The sequence below is a fragment of the Anolis carolinensis genome, chromosome 4 (genome assembly GCF_035594765.1).
Source record: "Anolis carolinensis isolate JA03-04 chromosome 4, rAnoCar3.1.pri, whole genome shotgun sequence".
Taxonomy (NCBI): domain Eukaryota; kingdom Metazoa; phylum Chordata; class Lepidosauria; order Squamata; family Dactyloidae; genus Anolis; species Anolis carolinensis.
In genome coordinates this window covers 166,247,783-166,259,651 of record NC_085844.1, presented here as the reverse complement: position 1 = coordinate 166,259,651, position 11,869 = coordinate 166,247,783, and positions in this window count along the sequence as shown.

The window sequence follows — 11,869 nt, the reverse complement described above, 5'->3', positions numbered from 1 at the left end:
TCTGTTGGAGGCAGGTGTGAATGTTGCAATACATCAGCTTGATTAGCATTGAAAAGACTTGCAGTTTCAAGGCCTGGCTGATGCCTGCTGTGGGTGTCGGGAGGTTAGCTGGCCATGATTGTTTCATGTCTGGAGTTCCTCTGTTTTCAGAATGTTGTTCTTTATTTAGAATGTAAATGGGGCCTCAAATGCTCTTTTTAATTCCCCCCTCATGGACTTCCAAACATAAGTTGGATTTCATTTCCCCTGACTGTACAGAGAGTGCTTTTATGACACAAATGTCACCCAGTGGGTTTTCATAGCTGATTGGGGGATCCAAACCCTGTTTTCCCAGGATGCATCTACCATGGCTCAATGCTATGGAATGATAAGAGTTGTAGTTTAGTGAAGCACCAGCACTCTGGTGAGATGGCTAAAGACCTTATAAAACTCCAACTCCCAAGATTCCATAGCCCTGAACCTTAGCAGTTAAATTGGTGTCAAACTGCATTTATCCTACAGTGTAGATGTGCCTACAGACTCCTAATCCAAAACTCAAACCATTATACCATACTGCTTCAATTTTGCTGTCACTTACCTTTCTTTTTAATGTGACCTGAATGCTGCTGCACTGCAGCATCCATCCATAGTGAGATATGATGGGAGTTGGTGTTTAATAACATCTTCCCTGTTCCTGATATAAACAACAGAACAGTCAAAGCATCATATAGGAAATTTGATGTTTCCATTATGTGATACATGTCTCCTCTAAATTCAGCTTTGTCATGCTGTAAATTTATAATCCAATTTGAAAAGAAATGCTTATGCATTTGATACCATGATGCCCTTTTTATGGAGAAATGAGTGGGTTTATGATTAAAATAAGTATTTACTCATATGACCTAAATACCATAAACATGTCAGATCTTGTCTGATCTTGGAAGCTGAGCAAGGTCAAGCTTTGGTTAGTACTTGGCTGGGAGGCTGCCAGTGGATGCCAGGGACTGTGGGCAAAATGTAGCAAAAACTAGCAAAATCATCTCTCAGTATTTCTTCAGTAAGAAAGTCCTGCGAAATTCATGAGGTTACCATAGTTCCACACACACACACATTTAGATATAAATCTTCGAGAGTCTATTTTCTCATGAAGTTTGAATCCAACCCAGAGACTGGGGTAATGATCCAAAACATCCTTGTTTCGTTGACTCTTTAAGGCAGAGAAATGCTCCAGTTCTTGATCACACAGACAACAAAAGCACTGCATTTTCTTCCAAAGCCTAAAGACAACTCCCATATAATGTGTATTGTTCCTGTAGATACAGTAGGTGGCACTTTAGCAATGTGTAGTTTCAATGCCTGATAGTGATAAAATATTAATATGGGGGTTGACTTTTGTTAAAGGTGTAAAAATAAATGTTTCAAGATATAATTGTCAGGTCTCTCTGGCAAAATATAAAATGGATTGTCTCTAGGCATATGAGTCATGCTGAGTTTTGAAAGCCAAAATTACTTGTAATGATGGCATATTAGAATGCAAGTGTGTTGAAACAGATCAGAATGTTGTACGGTCTCTTTGTGCCTTCGCCTATTGATTTCATCCTTGCAAGGAGAGAAGTTTGGAGGTTGTCTTCGTACAATGGACAAAGGGACAGAAAACACTGAATATCCCAATGGAATAATATCGTAATTCTATTTATACTGCCACTTCATATTTACTTTTTACAGAAAGAGAACTATTTATTTAGCAAAGGTCTGAGTTTGTCTGCTAATTGCAGGCATTCTAATTCTCTTCTTGCATCTTTTGAAAATATGATCTGTTTATTCCCCTGGTAGTTTCCTTTTGAGGAATAGTTATCAGCTGAATTAATTTTGTCTTACAGCTGCCTGAATTTTATTGAAGCTTATCGGCATGCTTTTGAACTATTGTCTCATTTTGGAAATGAGCTTTCAGTTGATTCAGCTTGCCCTTTCAGGGGCTAAGGGTGAACCTACACTGTAGAATGAATGCGGTTTGACACCACTAAGGACCATAGGAGTTGTTTTACAAGGTCTTTGGCCTTCTCTGCCTAAGAGTGTTGATGCCTCACCAAACTGCAAATTGCAGGATTTTATACAATTCAAGTGGTGCTAAGCTGCATTAGTTTTACAATGTAGATGTATCCTAAGAGCCTTTTAGCAATGGCAAGACATACCCTTTATTTTATGCTATGGATGGAGGACGTCAGCTTCTGAATCTACAGTTTATAGATGCCATATATTGGGTGTATATCTAGATATCTGGCAATATTTTCTAGAGGTTTATGTGTAAGTTATTATGACATATTTATTTTAGGTTTATTTAGTATAGGCCCATTCTTTAATTTGTTTTACATTATTTGTGGATTTTCTCTACTTATACATTGCAAGTATTTTCGAAAGCTAAATGTATTGTTTAGTAAAGAGGAAGGGGCTCATTTCCTAGAATTTCTGAGAAAAAGAAGCAACTTTCTATCAAAGTGTATGTGTGTGGGTTGGCCTTCTAGAACTTCTTATGCCCCTGTAATCTTTTATTAATATTTGGATACATCCACTTAATGTAAGTAATCCTCATGGTAAGTCTTTGAGTTGCATTTTTGGCAGCTTTATTCAAATAGACAGCATTTGGTTCTCATGTTATACAAGAGGGTAGTATTTTGCCCAGAGGCAGTCCACTGGCGAGGCCAATTAGGCAGTCACCTGTGGCGCATTATTACTGGGGGTGCCATCGAGGCGCCCCCGCATATGCTGGGAGTCTCAGCCCGCCTAGGCCGCTCCGCGCAGCGCCAGGCCAAAGCAATCATTCTGTGCGGCCTTCCGTGTCCGCATGGTCGATTGAAAGGCCTGCATACATGCACAGGCCCATTGACCATGCTTTTTGGGCAATGGGCCTGTGCGCATGCGCAGGTCTTCCAATCACCCCCGTGGACGGGTGGCTGGGCATGCGCGCTCTCCAGGTTGGCTGCTGCCGCCACTGCAGGTATTTTTCAGCAATTTGTTTGGGGCGTGGGGGGTGCCAAAATTCGGGGGGGGGGGGGGTGGAAATGGAAAAATGGCCTGATGGGTTTTATATATAAGAAATTAATTGAAAAACAATATAAATTGAAACAAACATTGGCTGAGATATGGAAAGAAGACTTGAACATTAATGACTCTGACATCGAATACTGGATCAATTCTATTTAAAAAATCAATCAGATAAGGATTAGAGAAACCCAAAGGAAAATACTGACTAAATGGTACAGAACTCCAATCCAATTAGCTTATATAACTAAAACAATCACAAAATTGTGTTGGCACGGATGTGGGAAAACTGGCTCATATATTCATATGTGGTGGGAATGTGATAAAGTACAAACATTTTATAACAAGGTATAGAAGGAAATTGAAGATTTAACAGGACATAAATTGGTTTTTAAAAATAAAGAATTCTTCATCCAGAAATTAGATAAGAACAAAATTATAAAATACATGATAGTTGCCGCTCAAGCAACAGTTGCCTTGGGTTGGAAAGAGCAAACGAAGTGGGAAGTTAAAAAATGGTATGAATACCTAACGGATTTTATGCTTCAGGATTACATCCTTGAAAGGAGAACTAAATATATATCAGACCGAATAAAAAAGAACTGGGATCTGAAATGGAGAAGATTGATAGATAAAGTCAAAGGACAAAGAAAATATAAAGAATTGAATCATGCTCTATTTACGATTGATCAATTAAAATAATATCTGAATGAAAGAAAGTACTGTTCCCAGAGGGAGGGGTGAGGGGTGAGGGGTGAAAAACCAGTAGACGTGAGTGGGAGATAAAGGTGGAATTAGCAAGTGTAATGTTACCTAGAATATATAATTGGATGTGTATATTGAAATGGTGATGGATTTTGTCATTATTTCCCTGGTATTTATAATAAAAACATATTAAAAATATTAGAAAAATCCTCTGCCGCTTACTGAGCTGCAACAAGCAATAGTTTTAACCTGGATTACTGTCTCTTGTATCTTCTGAGCTTTTGTGCAGAACCATAGGATCCCATGGAAACAGGCCCGTAGCCAGGATTTTGATTCGGGAGGGGCTGGGATTTTGGTTCCGGGGGGGGGGGGGGGGGCTGAGTCTGGGTGAGAGAGGATCTCCCCTAGCAAACCTTTTGTATTGTTATCCCAATACCCCCATGCATATGGGATATATTGAGCATGGTGATCAGATCATGATATGAATAAACATAACAGTTTAAATAATAAATGTAAGGCCTTCTCGCGGATCATCCTGAGAATTTCGGGGGGGGGGGGGTGAAGCCTCTCAAGCCCCCCCCCCCCCCCCCCCCGGCTACATGCCTGCATGGAAAGCAATGGTTTTAACCTGGATCTCTTTCTCTTGTATCCTATGGTCTTTGATACAGAACCATAGGATTCCATGAACAATGGTTTCAACCTGGTTCACTGCCTCTTGTATTATATGGGCTTTGAAACAGAACCATAGGATCCCATGGAAAAAAATGGTTTTAAACTGCTGTAAGTCTACTTTAATGCAAGGGGCTTTGGGCAGAGCAAGGGATATCTTGGCTTTTGTATATTGTTGTTTCTCCTGATTAAAAACAAAAAAGTAATACTGACCTTGTGATGATTGTAAGATGAATATATTGCCAGCTCTTAGGTTTCCACAATGAGTGTGATGGGGAGGCAGAACACAAAATGGGACAGCTGACGATATAAGGGGAGATTCTCTCCTCCTTTGCTTTCCCCTCGCAATGTGATGAGGTGGATAATTTTATCCACAATATTTTAATAATTTGTGTACACAAAACTATCAAAAAGTAGATGTTCTACTATCTCACTACCCATTTGAATGATTTTGTTGTATTTCATATTTCAGAATTCCAACTATGGGATGCTCAACTTGTATCTGTAGCTGAAACTTTTGTTGCAGTCCAGATTTGGTTCTGCAGCTTTAAGTGCAGCTAAAGTTCCCTTTAGTATTAGAGACATTGATTGAGCCAAATGAAGTATCCTAACCAACAATACACACACACTTCTCTTATGTATAAATAAATATAACATGAGAGGTTTACAACAAGAATGGGATAGAGCATTGGAATATCCAAATGACTAATCAATGGCCATTGCTTCTAACATGTATAAGTAGTATGGCTATAGATCTCAGACTATGTCTGAGAAATTGCTCTTTTGGGTATATTGATCGCCACAATGTCTATTCAAGCAAAGGCTTTCTAAATCAGCAAATGTTGGGGCGGTAATACTGCTCATGCTTTTTTAACCCATATGATTTGGAGTTGTCCCATAGTAGCAGCTTTTTTGGGAAGAAGTTGTCACATGAGTAACTTTTGCTCATCTCTATTTACTGCATATACTTTTAGGAGTTCTGCAAATCAAAATAGGGTGGGCATCTTTCAGGAGTCTTGTATTTGTGTATTTCTGCATGGCTTTTGTGACTCCTTCCAGTTAAATGTCAACTAGGGAATATAATGAAGCTTTTAGTGTAGCTGGACTACAAAAACCATCATCTTGGACAATTGTTCTCAGGTTACCTGGAGCTGATGGGAAGCGAAATCTAATAGCATCTTGAGGACCTTGGGTTTCCTACTCCTGCTTTCAGCTTACACGATATGCACACACAATACTGAGAAATCGTCTTTCTTTGTTAAAGGAGGAACAAGCACCTTTCACAGTTTTTTTGCCAGAAAGAAGAAAATAATAGAGCCCTGAAGCAATCCACAAAGCACTGCTTCTGTATAATGCTAATTTATTCCACTTCACTTTTCACAGGAGCATCGCTTGATGCTCTGTTCCCAAAGAGTATTGCAAATGTGTAAATTCTGTGTAAACCATCAAGCGATGCTTCATTGTTTATAATTTTCTGCAAAAATATAATAGAGCTCTTTTTGATGGTTGTTGATTTTTTCTTTTTTAAATGCCTCATAACATTTTTACTTTCTTGGTCTCCTATAATATTTGTTCCAATTTTCAAGTGTGACAGACTTTCGGTAATAGAATCTCTGTAACTGATGCTTAGAGAGGGGTGCTCACATGTCACTCAAGCTGACACAGCTTGGAAGATATTTTCTTCAACATGTAATTGTTGCAAAAGATAAAAGATTAGCACTTGCATGTAAATCTTTCGTTATATGAAATGAAGAGTTCATACCTCCAAAGATCGTGCCAAAACACAATTCAAGAGACACCAGTGGCTCTAATAAAAATGCTAATATATTTTAGAAGCAATGTACTGTAGTCTAATATCTGCACTAATTTATCCTCTTCCATGTCATTTTTTCTTTGCCTTTGTCATAAGTCTCAGCACTTGGGTTATTTTATTTTATTTTGTTCTATTATAAATACAGGTTTGCTTGTTTGCTTGGTTTACTGACAGGGGTCTTTGTGATTCAGATTCAGTATAAAACTATATCCTTTTGTCACGTTATCTGGCAAAAAGAATATAGTATCTTGGAAAATACTGTGGCCCTAGTCTTAACTACAGGTTCTTTTACTCTGACTAGTACATTAGAAATTACTTATGATAACCCTAAGGCAAACCTATTTTGCTTTTGTTCAGAGGGGATTTGTCCTTGTTTTCTCCGGAGGCTCAATGTGTGACTTGCTGAAGGTTATCAAGTGGGTTTCCACAGACAGATGGGGATTCGGACCCTGGTCTCCAAAGCCGAAGTCCAATACTCAAACCACTACACAATGCTGTATGCCTTCTCCCAACTGTTTTGGATGACCACTCTCTTACAAAGTGTACCAGGCAACATGACCAAGAGTTGGCGATGATCAATGTTATTGTCCAGAATAGCCAAAAGATTGCAGATTGTTGAAGGTTGTGCATGTTCCCTGTGACTGACTTACTTTGCCACAATGACCTTGGTTGTATCCAAAAGGTGAAGTCAGGAAAGACAGGGGAAGGGCTTCTCATATAGTGTGCCTCTCTCATATGTTATTACCTGCTGCCTCTCCCAGACAGAAATCCTTTAGTGTTTCCACAAGCACCAGAGTTTTCTGTGTTTCACATGAAGAGCATTGGCATAGGTGAGAAAGTGATCATGGAAGCATGACTACAATTAAGGTAACATACAAGATCCTTTTATAATACTTACAAAGAAAGTAAAACAAAGAAGACATAGTTAGCCAAGGTAACAATTTAGCAAAGCTATTCTTAAGTTATTGCTTCTGTGAAAGTGGTTCTTTGATTTTGCTTCCTATTCGGAACATACAGCAAAACAGAACAAAATACAAAATGCAGAAAAGAGCACAACCCTTATTGGCTAACTGAAATGCACAAACTATATCACACAAGCTTTCAATGCACTTCTTGTTTCGTCAGGCAAAAGATGTTTTAAAACATACAGGAGAAGAAAGGTGATGGTGGTAGAGTTACGGGCCTACATTTTGTATCAGATGTTGTTTCTGTTGTAGTTCAGTTGTTCAGGAGGGATCTTAGTGCAGGCAAAGGACATTCCTCTCCTTGATCATGTGAGGACAGGGACAATGGTTAATAAAAAAAAACAAGTATGGTAATAACATTCTAGCATCATTAGCAACAGAAAAGAAATTTCCTTGAGATCCAGGTTGACCCTAACTGCTGCTTTCTCTCAAAATTCATGTACTGCTATATCTGGAAAAAACTTTAGGTGCTACATAGGTAACCCCTCCATTTGTAATCCAAATGAGTTTATCTTTATTGGAGGTAAAAAAAAACCCCCTCAAATAGGCGAATCTTGATTTTTTTGAAGTGCCCACTTCTTAAGGTTTCCCCTGATATGGCAACCTTTGCATCACTAAATCCAGAAAACATATTCAGGGATAGCCATGTTAGCTATATGATAAAATACAACAAAATCCAATATCTAAAATAGAGTGATACCTTTATTTGCCAACAAGCTTTTTGAGGCTCTTATTGAACAAGGTTCTCTTGTCAATCAGCTTGGGAATTAATCCTTCTTCCTAGAATATTGTTTTAATCATAGTGATATTTTCAGTTCAGGACCCCCCCTTTCCCTGTGAAAACAACTAACTCCTGTTGCATTTCAGGTTATTGTTCCACCAGCAAAGCCAATTTGCCAACAAGTTACCTGACATTTACAATACATATTTGGGTTTTCATTATAACCACAGGAGAACCACTTTAGTTTTTATATAATACATATCATAAAGAAAGAGATAGGTAAAGAATGTCTCTGTACCAAATTCTGATTGAAAGATACAAAATAAGTGACAAGATTGAGAAAAATGTATATTGGGGAAGGTCCAAATGACAGAAGAATCAGGAATCTGAGAACTGAGGGAGATAATAGATGAAGTGGGTGGAACATGGCTGAATTGTATATATTGATTCAAACAAACCGGTCAATGCTTTGACCATGAGTTATTGTTTTGAGTTCTGGTATTTTAAAACTCCCACGTCTCCTATATCCATCCAGCCTCCTACTCTAGTACTAAGGCAACCCAAGTGCTGTTTTGGCTAAAATGGTGTTTAGGAGGTACAATTCTTGGCAAAGTTACTTATTTGGGCTACAGTTCCCATAATCCTCCAACCAACATGGTCATGCTAGCTGAAATGTTTTGGAAAGCAAGAAAGCCCAAAGCAAGCAAGTTTGTGTTTACAGTACAGGGCTCATAGGAGCAGGCATGTAGAGTCAGATCTACCTTTTGACCTATCATAACCTTCTATGACTGCGTAGGCAGGAGAAAGACAGTGAGCAAAGAACTGAATGTTAATGTTGTCTCTGTGGTTCTGGTGTGAGCTCAGAGTTTTTCTCCTATTCAATCCTGGACCCTGGCAAATTTTCAGCATGTGGAGTAGGGGCAATCTGGACCAGAACCTAGGATTGGATTGTAGTAACCTCAAAGAGATATGGTTATTGACCTAAAACCACCAGTGTTGTGTTAGCATGTATACTAGGCTTGATCGATCCACGAAAAATTTGATTCTAAACTCGTTTCAAAACTAGAGGGGGGCAGCGTTTCGTTTCTGAAGGTATTTCCGAATTTTGCCCCCCAAAAAATTCGAAATTAATGAAAATTCGTTATCTTCAAAATTAATTCGTTAATGGCGGACGCGCATGCGCAATTCCCAAAAACAGCACAGAGGGAGAGGACTTTACAGGACTCTCCCACCCTCATTTTTTGAGTGATCTTCTTCAAACTTGGTACAGTGGTAGAACACATTTAACACTGATAGCTCACCAAAATTTGGAACGTTTCCCTTATCCTCTGATTTTTGGCGAATTTTCATAGCTTTTATAATAAACCATTTTTTAATAATTGCAGAAATCTGTTCCTGGTTTGAAAGTCTTATTTCCTGTTAAATTGGGTTGTCTTTACTGTGAAAGTCATTGTTCTACTTCAGAAACTTTGTTTTTGTGGCTGAAACTTTGTTAAATTGGTGTGTGTGTGATATATACTGTGTATATATATCCCTGCATATGTGTGTGTGTGTTTGTGTGTGTGTGTATATAGGTAAAGGTAAAGGTATCCCTTGACGTTAAGTTCAGTCATATCTGACTCTGGGGGTTGGTGCTCATCTCCATTTCTAAGCCCAAGAGCCAGTGTTGTCCATAGACACCTCCAAGGTCATGTGGCCGGCATGACTACATGGAGTGCCATTACCTTCCCGCCAGAGCGGTACCTATTGATCTACTCACATTGGCATGTTTTCAAGCTGCTAGGTTGGCAGAAGCTGGAGCTAACAGCGGGCACTCACTCTGCTCCCGGGATTTGAACCTGGGACCTTTCGGTCTGCAAGTTCAGCAGCTCAGTGCTTTAACACACTTCGCCATCGGGGCTCATGTATATATAATATACATACACATACACACAATGTGGAGAATATGTGGAAAGGTAGATAGATAGATAAGTTGGGAGCCACAGCGAAGGCACCTTCCTGGGAGCAAGGTCTAATAATAATAATAATAATAATAATAATAATAATAATAATAAAAAAAAATCCCTTACAATATCCAAGATGGCTCACTGCTACAGAATCTTGGGAGGTTTAGTTTGGTATGGTACCATTATTGGCAGAGAAAGCCAAGCTGTAGGAGTTGAAATCCAATCATTTATCCTCCCTATAGAATCAATTTTATATGCATTTTTAGCTACAGAAAAGCTAAAATCAGGACAGTAAAAGAACAACACCCAGAAAATGGGAATTCCAGACAGGACACAATCAGGGCCAGCTAATACCTCCCAACAAAGGATTCCCCCAGGTAGGAAGCAGCCAGGCTTTGAAGCTGCAAGGCTATTCAATGCTAATCAAGGTGACCAATTGCAACATTCACACTTGTCTCCCACAGACAAGAGTTCTTTCTCCCACCCTGGACCTTCCACAGATATATAAACCCCACTTGCCTAGCTTCGCACAGATGTCAAAACCTCTGAGTATGTCTGCCACAGATGTGGGTGAAACGTCAGGAGAGAATGCTTCTGGCACATGGCCATAGAGCCCGGAATACATACCGCAACAGTGTGATCCCGGCCATCGACAACACAACCACAGTATCCATTCAAGTTCATGTAGCGTGGTATGGAGACCTGTATTGGGGGGAGGGTGCGAATCTGGGCCCTTGGGAGTCGTAGTCCTCCCTCCCCGGGAGCAGCCGAGGACGGGCCTGGCCCACACCCCCTCACATCCCGGGCCTCTTCCTCCTCACCGCCGGGCCCCTCTCTGTCTCTCTCGGTCTCTCCATTCCCGGCTCCATCCGCCGCCTTCCCACCTCACAGAGAGACACCAGGCCTGAGCTGAGGTGAGGCGGTGGCGGCGGCCATTTCCCCCCTCCGTCTTCCTCCTCCTCCTCGGCCTCCTTCCCCCTCGCCCCCTCCCATTGGCTGAGCCCGTGACGCCCCTTTTGCTGAGGGGCAAAAGGAAAGGGCCTGAATGGTGGGAGTTTGGGTGATTTGCAAAAGCTTTTTTTTCCTAACAAAAAAAACCGACGAAATAAGAAAAAACGGCCTCTCGCGATTCGAAACCGCGATATCCAGACGTGTGGACAATCAAGGCCATATATTGCTTCAAAACAAACGAAAATAACGAATTAATAACGGGTAACGGGGAAATCGAATTATTTGAGCAAGCCTAATGTATACCCATTCACTTCTTTCATTTTATCATCTTCAGTTTGAAACATTGCTAAACCTGCAGAAATGTTTGGCTAGAGACAACAGTAGCATGAATGGGTGCACCGGAGGCAACAATACCATCATTATTCTAAAAAGGTTCTCCTCTCTCTCCAGCCTTAGTCCACCCACTCCTGCTGGCTTCATCCTGCCATCTGTGCCGTACATTATGGCACAGCTTGATTGATGCCCTCCAGAGCAACAGAACTATACTGATAGCCATCTCTTGGCAAGAGTAAATACAAGCATTCTCCTTAATCAACTTGCTATTATTTCTGTTACATATCAGTAACAACAGGAGTTTGATAGAGCTTCCTACTGGGCTAAAATCCAGAAATGCTATATTTACAACAACCATCCTTGCCTGTATTTCTCCAAAGTACCAGCACATGATATATGCAAACACATATAATGTTCAACAGATTTATTATATTTTTTAAAAAGTGTTTCAGTTGGTATGAGCCGAGGGCAGCCCTACTGTTTGGAAGAGTGAAGTAGCTGCATTCAGTTGTTCCTCCTGAATCACCTGGCAATTCCTCTTTCTTGGAGGACAAGGCATGTGATCTGCATTGCTTATCCTACACCCATTAAACTGGCCCGCTGTGCTTTTCTTCAGTGACAGAGGAGTCAAACCCATTGCCAGGGCTGAAGTAAGATTCATTCACAAGATGTGGAAAGAAACGGGAGGTTTTGGGCATGCCCTGGTAGGAACAGAGGAGTGATTGGGAGAAGGAGAGGATATTTATCA